Source organism: Lissotriton helveticus, chromosome 8 (genome assembly GCF_964261635.1).
Source record: "Lissotriton helveticus chromosome 8, aLisHel1.1, whole genome shotgun sequence".
Classification (NCBI taxonomy): Eukaryota; Metazoa; Chordata; class Amphibia; order Caudata; family Salamandridae; genus Lissotriton; species Lissotriton helveticus.
Genome location: NC_136069.1, coordinates 846,650,631 through 846,659,633, shown reverse-complemented (window position 1 = coordinate 846,659,633; position 9,003 = coordinate 846,650,631).

The following is a 9,003-nucleotide window of genomic DNA, read 5'->3' as shown; positions in this document are numbered from 1 at the left end:
AGATGGATCTGGCAGTGACAGACCCTAAGAACCTCCGATATCAGAGATCATTACACTTCCCGGTCACAATTCTTCATCAACTCTGAAGAATGACCATGTGACACTACTGTACAAGACTGGATACATAGCTGAACAAGGAGCATGGCCTAGAAACAGCAGTCTAACACTTCTAGGTGGATGACCATCTACTCTGTGACAAAAGGATCTCCGTCTCTGGTCCGTAAGGCCAAGTGGTTACTTCTTTCACCCTAAGCACAGTCCACTTTTGTGCACCATGCTGATATGGGATTTAGGCACTCTTTCTCAATTCCTCAAAGGTGTGCACTTTTGCTTTTAGACTACAAAGTTTGGGATTCTCAGGGACAAAACATGAATTGCGGATCACATGTATGACTGTGTCTCATATGTCAACAGATGAGTCAATATCCGTATAGCTGGTGTGCTTACGCAAAGATATTGAAACATGGCTCTTACAGCCTTGACGCTTGATCTTCCTAATCTCAGTTTTGCTGTGCATACTGCTCCTCTTAGCGATGGGATGCCTGTGGGTCACCATGCGCCCTAGAAATCCCATAGCATAGTGTACAGATTGCCACCATAGAGCCAGAGTTGGAATTGCTTGTATTGCTTCTAGGTCACCATGGAACACTTGCTAAACTCCTATTGCTGAGCCCGACTCAGATGCCTGTTGTTTAAAGATGGAGTCTAACTCCGATTATGTGGTCTTCTGCGGGCTGGAGCACATGGATCTCGGAAACTATCATCTGGGCTCTTGCCTGTGTTTTGGTTTGAAGAACTGAGTCAATGGTCCACTGACAAGAGGAGATTTATCTGAAGAAGTTTGATATCCTGTGTCCAATCTCCCTTCAATACTGCTCAGAAGAGAAAAAACAAAAAAAAACACTCATATCCTGTGTGCAATCTCCCTACAGTATTTGTAAACCAGGAAGTCTCATAAATATTAAACTAGAGTATGTGGAGAGTGGGGGGAATCTGAATCCAAGTTACTTATTTTTTTTCAACAAACTGAAGCATCATTTAAAATGTGTAATACTTAGGGGGTCATTAGTATGGTGGGAGGACTTTGTCCGCCCGCCATAGCCCCGGGAAACGGGATTGCCTGCAATGTGTGCGGTGGTCCCGCACCAACAATTAGGATGCGCCCACCACACCACCCGCTGCAATGCCACAAATGCAAGTTGTGCGTTTCAGTGCACAACGTGACAGGCAGGGTGCCTGCCACGTTGTATATTGAAATGCAGGGGGGTACCATAGGTACCCCCCATCCCCAAGAATCCCTGGGGCCCGCTACTGGCCCCCAATGGTGAATACCGCATGCCTTCTGTGGTGGCGTTGCCGCCACTGAAAGGCATTCCACTGTCATGATGCTAATATGGATGGCAGTGCCTGCAAGGCACCGCCACCATATTTCTGGGCTTTTCCGCCCGGTAGGCAATCGACGGAAAACCGGCAGACTGTCTTCCCGTCCGCTGGGGTCCCCCCCCCAGCAATGGTAATGTGGCGGGGGGGGGGTATTTCTCTTCGAACGGTGGTTTTTGGCGGGCAGTGGCCTTCCGCCAGCTATCCTAATATCCCCATTAGTGTTCTAATTTTTCTTGCAGAGAAGAATGTTTGGTTCTTTGCGATTGTGTGTGGAATTTTTTAATTGAATAAAGCCTTTCAGCTGTGCCTTTCCTTTAGAGGAGATATGTCTTGTGCCCGAAGGAGTTCACCTGACTCATTAGCAAATGCCTTCCCTGCTTGCTAAATGAAGGTTATTTGATTTATATAGCCTGCCTTTCAGCGACATTCCCCTTCGGCTTGACTTTTCCCCAAACATTATAACTTTTCTCTACCTTAGCTAAACTGGGATTTCACTTCACAGGAAATAGTCTGTTTTGATTTATTTTCAGACAAGTTTGTAATAGTTTTTCTTTACATAAATGATTTTGAATTGCTTTGAATTATATTAATTAATGCATTTATATATTGTCTATTGACTTCCAACTAATTTTCTGATTTGAATTTGTAACTTAGTGTTGCGGGGGTGAAGTAAGAGCACGGAGACCAGATCTAGGAACGTAAGGTTTTATTTATATGAATGTTTTTTTTTTCCTTTGGGACAGTCTCTCTGGCTAATATGGCCGGGTTGACTCCTGTGGTGCTTCTTTGAGATCTTCTTTCTTCTTGCTTGGGGTCCTCAGATGCCCAGTCCCCCTTCTCGGTTACTCCACCGTGGGACATGCGTGGGGAGAAATGAGGACCAAATTAGGCTTTTACCTTGTTATGCATTACACCAGGGGACCCGGGGTTGTGTTTGGGACACCGTGACTCGTCTATTTACAAAGCTATGCACATAGGTGAGGGGTGTCGTGAGGGTAGACGGTGTTGGGATGTAGGATAGGTCAGGGTAGGGCTCACAGAGTATCAACGCTGCAATATATAGTGTTATTCCAGAAATACAAATGTAGATTTACCCCCTGTAATTAGCCTCAGATAGTTTTAGGCAAGCTTCAGGAAGACAAATCTATCGGTTCCCATTGCTGAAGGATATGCTGCAACGTGACGATTTATGGGGGCCTACTGGGAAAGTAACTTGCCTGAAAATTTTTGGGGGTCTGACTATACAGTACACCATCTGAATTGTTGGAGTTTAATATTGTCAGGATTATCGTAGGTCTATGTGCATGTGTAGAGTTCTGGAGGACAAGGCCGCTTTCAGTGGCAAGATGAATAGCATTGCTGATTGCTTTACTTTTTCACAGCACTACCTATGGGGAATACCTTGTAGGGTCTTTCAGGAACTTTATTTGCTGTTTGCCTCATATGGCAAACAGGCAGTGTAGAGTGGCCATTGCTAAATTGCAATGACCAACATCAAAGAGAGGGTTAGCCGTTCTCAATTTGGAAGCGTATTACTTAGCAGCACATTTACAGTGGGTCCACCCCGTGATATCCACCCCGTGATATCCATTAGATGGTCTAAAATGTCCTGATGACTCTGTGGAAGTGAGAGTGTAAAAAACAGTATAAGTAACTTTTGGAAGGGATGGATAAGCAATGATTATATGATGGGACTGGACTTTTGGGGTGGGGGAGGGCATAGTGGGATAATTGTGATGGTGGATTAAATTTTATAAATGGCAGTAATATATATTGCCGAGTTGTGTGTGTGCACAGTGTAGTTCTGAAAATTCTGGACTCCTGAATAAAACTTCATCATAGCATGACGATTTTTATATCAAAAGACCGAAAATGGCTAGTACACTATGTAGAAGCATTTTCGTCATATTCGAGTGACGATTTCACCTCGAAATCGTCATTTTCGTCTTGAATCCTTGGCTTCCATTTTGTGTACGGCAGCCATTTTGTGGGTTGCCCTGACAGGCTTATACTACAGCTAAATTCGATTCCAAAGGACACGTACACCTTAATTTACTTTTCTCTGACCTGGGCAGGTTGAAACCATTGCCTCAGGCCGAACCGGTTTGGTCAGTTCCTCTCCCAGTGGCCGAACGAGATAGCATCAAGGCACAACATGTCATAAACCCTTTTCATCCTGCGCACACACACCCTGCCTAATCTTGCTCCCACCTGTCCCTGTTCCTTTCTCTCTGACTTGCTTTATGAGGAGGAGGTGCCCGTTTTTATTGGGGGTCCACCGATATTCGATGAAACTGTTGGGCCTTGCCGGGTGATTTATTATGGGCTGGACGAACTGTAATGTGGGCTTGTCATCATGACTCTGCTTTTTCTTTGTAGTGAAAATATGTGAATGGCCTACTGTAAATTTAAGAATGTTTGCCTGAAGCATAATATTTTGTATAAAAAGAGAAGCCTGGCTTTGTAAGATTGAGCAGTCTCCTGAGAATATACATCCTGTGCTGTTGTACTTCTAGGACGCCTGTTACCTTGGTTGCAGCCAATAAAATCGATCCTTGACTTCACCTAGAAGACTGAGTTTCTGTGGTCTAAATCAGGAAAGTACTCGAGGTCTTTGGGTGTGTACCCTGACACCACTGGGTTACCGGTTCGGTACCGGTTCTGAAAAACCCAGTACCTCAACAGCCCCAAGATGTTTGCGGCTCCTCCTCTGAAGCAGGCCAAGGTGGCTGAAATGCATGAGGACATGGGAGCCTCGGGAGGGGGGGGGGAGAAGAGTGTAAGCACACGTGACTGTCAGCAATTAGCCGCTTCTGTTTGAATATTGTTTGTTTTTATTCTTGTTATTCTATGGTTGCATAAAAGTCACTTCTGGGCGCAAGTATGTAATAGAGAGATCCACCCTACGTGCATGTTACTGTATAGGACTGCAATACAGGCTAGCCCAAACCGGAAGCGGAAAGAGTCTGAACGGGCCCTACCCGCACCAGTCATATCTAGGTGCATGGCCATCAAGTATGTGAACTTGTCAACGCGGCTGCATGTTTTCCTGATGTATAGATCTGAGACAAATGTATGTTGAGCTGATGAGTCTGGAGCTTAGTGACATGCTGATTGATCTATATATTGTATCTTGCAAATGTGAAATCTAACAAAATGCTAATAAACAGATTTGACAAAAAAAATAAAAAGGGACATGGGAGCCTCCTTTTAACTGCCGAAATAAAACTTAATTTTACCGCGATGTGTGCGGCTCACTCTTTCCCCTCAGGAGAGGTTTTAGGAATATAAATGCGGATTTGGTTCTACCATGAAGATCGCACCGCCCTCTAAAGCGTGCCATTACTGCCCGAAATTGGACCGTTTGGTGACTTCATTGAAAGCTACAAGGGCAGCGGTAGCCACCAGGAACCGTTCCTGGTTTGGGACCCCAGCACATTTGAAAATGGTGTGCATGGGGATCGCAGGAGAATTACATGCAGATTTAAGCAAACATCGCCCACTGGAGGGTAAGAATTGCGGGGCTTTGGAAACACTACAATAACCAGCATGCTCCACATTGCAGTCCATCAGAGCAATCACCGTGATAATTAATTGAGAACTTGCCGAGTTATAATGTGTGTGTACAGCCCCAAGAAGTTGGCAGCTCCTCCTCTGAAGAAGGCCAAGGTGGCTGAAATGCATAAGGACATGGGAGCCTCCTTTTAACTGGCAAAATAAAACTTTTAATTTTACAGTGATGTGTGCGGCTCACTCTTTCCCCTCGGGAGAATACATACATACTTTTTTTTATAAAGCTGAAGACCGTACAGAGATACCCGTCCTTCCCATTTCAGCTGAGACATCTGGTCAGAATTAACACTTTCCTGATGCGGTCTTTCACAAGAAGGGTAACTTTATTAAAGTATGGGCATGTTGTGCTCCAGATCCTGCCCTCTTCAGCCTTGCCCTCCGACAACCAACACAAGTCACTCCTGGTCTTACGAAGCTGCTGCCTCACTCCATGTAAACCTTCCTGTTTAAACCATCAAAAGGGTTACTATATCGCACGGAGGCACTTTTACCGACCAGGACAGCAGCGACTCCTTTTCTTCTACCGCCCGAACTCTACATCTCGCCGCACCCGCTCCGCGGGTGCCGCTTCGCTTGGAGAGGCGCAGGGGGCATTCAAGGAGGACCCACAGTTGCAGGGCGGTCTGAGGCGCGAGGTGCTAGCGGGGCTGCAAGCGTGCAGGGACTCCAGGAACCAGGAGTCCCTGCGAGACCAACCACCAGCTTCCGGTCCGCTCTCCCTGCTGGCCCGCCCCCCGCTGAGGCTTTAAGACCGTTCCTTGCTATTCTTTCTGTGGGTTACTATATCGCACGGAGGCACTTTTACCGACCAGGACAGCAGCGGCTCCTTTTCTTTTCTTCCACCGCCCGAACTCTACCTCTCGCCGCACCTGCTCCGCGGGTGCCGCTTCGCTTGGAGAGGCGCAGGGGGCATTCAAGGAGGACCCACAGTTGCAGGGCGGTCTGAGGCGCGAGGTGCTAGCGGGGCTGCGAGCGTGCAGGGACTCCAGGAACCAGGAGTCCCTGCGAGACCAACCACCAGCTTCCGGTCCGCTCTCCCTGCTGGCCCGCCCACCGCCCTACACGCCCCTTTATCTTTTAGAAAACCTCCCGCAGCGCGGGACGCAGCCTGGGACGAAGACCGGGCAAAGAGCGGGCCGTTTGAGGCCGTTCGAGGACTAAGAGGGCTGGGCTGGGCCACCCCCCCTGGCTGGTGCATTATACAGTTTTATTGTTTCTGTATTTATTGTTATTTATATATCCTGTATAATGTGCTCACGGGGTAGTCTGAGTAAAACCCTTATGGCTGCGAACAATTCCAACAGAACCCTGGACGATTTCCTAATCAAAACCAATTTGGCTATTGACGAGGAAATTAGTAAAATGGAGCACAGGGTTTCTTTGGATCTTGAAGCTGCACGAAGGTTATCTGAGCACTTAGCCAGCACAAAAAAAATCTTCCTTGGGGAACATTGCTTCTGCCCGTACCCCCGAGCACACAGTAGGTCCTCGGCCATTGTTAATAACGGCAGCCATCCATCCTGCCCCTTCTACTACCTTTCCAATATTTTCCCCCAACTTACCCCTGTGAAACCAAATAAGGATCCTGTCCCACCTACCTGCCTGACAGGCACCTCCTCTCCCCCCAAAACTAATTTACCCACGAGACCAAGCAGTGTTAAGAAAGCTGCCATTTATAAAAAGAAATGCCTTGCTAGGTCTATATACGCACGGAAAAAAGCTAAAATTGCTAGATCACAGTTTTTTAACAGTAGAAGGGCTTTGGGTTCTCACGGGTTGAAGGACGATAGTTCTAAAACTAATCTCTGCACTATGGGCGGGGAAGTTGCTCTTGGTTTACATAGCCCTGTGGATGACAATATTTTGGTTGCCTCCCCAGGGACGAACAGAGCGAATCAACTGGAGGGTCGGTTGAGTGGATCTGAGAAAGATAGGGGGGGGTGACAAAGAATTCCTTAAAATAGTTTGGGGTACGTTAAAACAATTACTCACCCCCTTGGAATTAAGGCTCTCGCATAGAGAATAATTTGTTAGAAATGGATAGGACTATAGTCACCCTGGCTAGCCTGAGTTTAAAGGAAATGGAAGCTAAGCTTCCACGTGAAATCGACCCAACCCTTCAGACTAAGGCACCAGAACCCATGTTACCACCCCCACAAATACCTCAAAATATCCCTGCGACCCCACCAATACCCAAACCCATACCAAAGCCCCGCACCACTGTTGTAAACCATACTGTACCCACCCCTAGTTCTGTTGCACCAAACTCTCTTCCTTTGCAAAATTCAGCCCACCATAGGCAGAAACCAAACTCACGAGCTGTACCACACCACGTCATAAGGCCAGACTCTGTGAATAACTCACCGGCCGGCTAGTCGTCCCAACTTTCGTGGAGGGTTTATTGACCTTCCACCGGAAGCTGGGCCTTATGTTATTATATTAGCTGGAGTTCCTGAACTGGGCCTGCATTCTCAGGAGAACCATCATTCTCTGAAAAACAAAGTCATTCATTGGCTTAATTCAAACAAACAGCTTCCCGTCCACCAAAGAAGCAGTGTACTAATGGTACGTAGAGTGCCTTGGATAGGCCCCACACACAGGTCCCTAGCCGGCGACTGTGTTGTGGTATCTTTTGCAGACCCCCACACAGCACAGCACCTTTGTGCATGGCCATCTTACGAACCTAACTCCACAATAGTTGTGAGACCCCTTACTTTTTTCTATCCCCCAAGACACCAACCTGCGAAGGAAGATTTATGGTCAATTGTCCAGAATGCTAGACTGACAACTCACAGGATTGATGGACATAGCCAGCAAAACTGGTGGCAAGGGGCACCCATCTCCAACATGTTTGGCTGTTTGGAGGAGGCTGATTGACTTGGGGGGCCTGGTGATATAATGCCTACTATGGATTCTCTTCCCTCACGAGGGATTGTCTTACCCACTACTTTAATAACACCTACTAATGGTTTAATTCCTCCTATAAATATAGGTCCAATCCCAGATCCTATTGATATTTTAGTTAAGACTGGGACAGGGGAAATGGGCCAGGCACAGATATCCCATGCCAACGGCACGGATAATCCATTAAGAGTGGTCTCCTGGAATATTGCAGGGTTACGGGGACGCTTGGACAACGATGATTGGGTCAACTTTGACTCCTATGATATCGTTGTTTTCCAGGAAACATGGTCAACAGTCCCCTTATTTAGACTGGGTTATCTTAACTTTACCAAACCTGCTATCCGGAGTACCAAGGGTAGGGCCTCTGGTGGCCTTACCATTTGGATTAAAAACAATCTGGGCTTTCACGCTAAGGATATTTTGGTAGAGTGTGCAGACCTCTTATGTATTATCTTGAGCAAAGCCAACACCAAGGATTTCCTCCTAATTGATGTCTATGCCCGTGGCTGTCAGGGTGGGAGGAAACAAACTGTCCTGAATGACCTCGATCAACTTTTTAAGAACTCTAAAGTTGATCAGACTGTCATAGTAGCGGGTGACATGACTACATCTTTTGAGCCCATACTCACCTTGGCAGAGGATGTGGGATCGGAGGAGAATACAGCCTGGAATATCCCCCCGCTAACCATTACCAAGGGAGTTAGGGGCACCGAGGCAGCTTTACATTGGTTGGGTCTCTGTCTGGAATGGGGCCTTCGGCCAGTTAATGGGTGTACACGCTCTGACAGTTTAGGGACTAATACCTTTGACAACGGTCTGAGCTCTAGCCGTATCAACTATATATTGATTAATATCGCATCATGGTCTATTGTGAGAGATATGGTGGTAGAGTCCAGACCAGAGAGTGACCATAATCCTCTCTCCCTGGAGATTCTGGTCCCCGGTTTGGGTGCTCCAGTCATGGGAACTAATTGCTTAACGTCTGATGTAGTTTTGTGCGACAACAGACGGCGAGTAAAATGGTCCAGGGTCTTAGTTGACTCAGCGCTTATTTCTAAGATTGAGGAGCAGGTTTTGAACGTGTGGAGTAAGATGCCACCATTACCCCCTTCTGGTGACGTTGATCCTACAATCACCAATCTC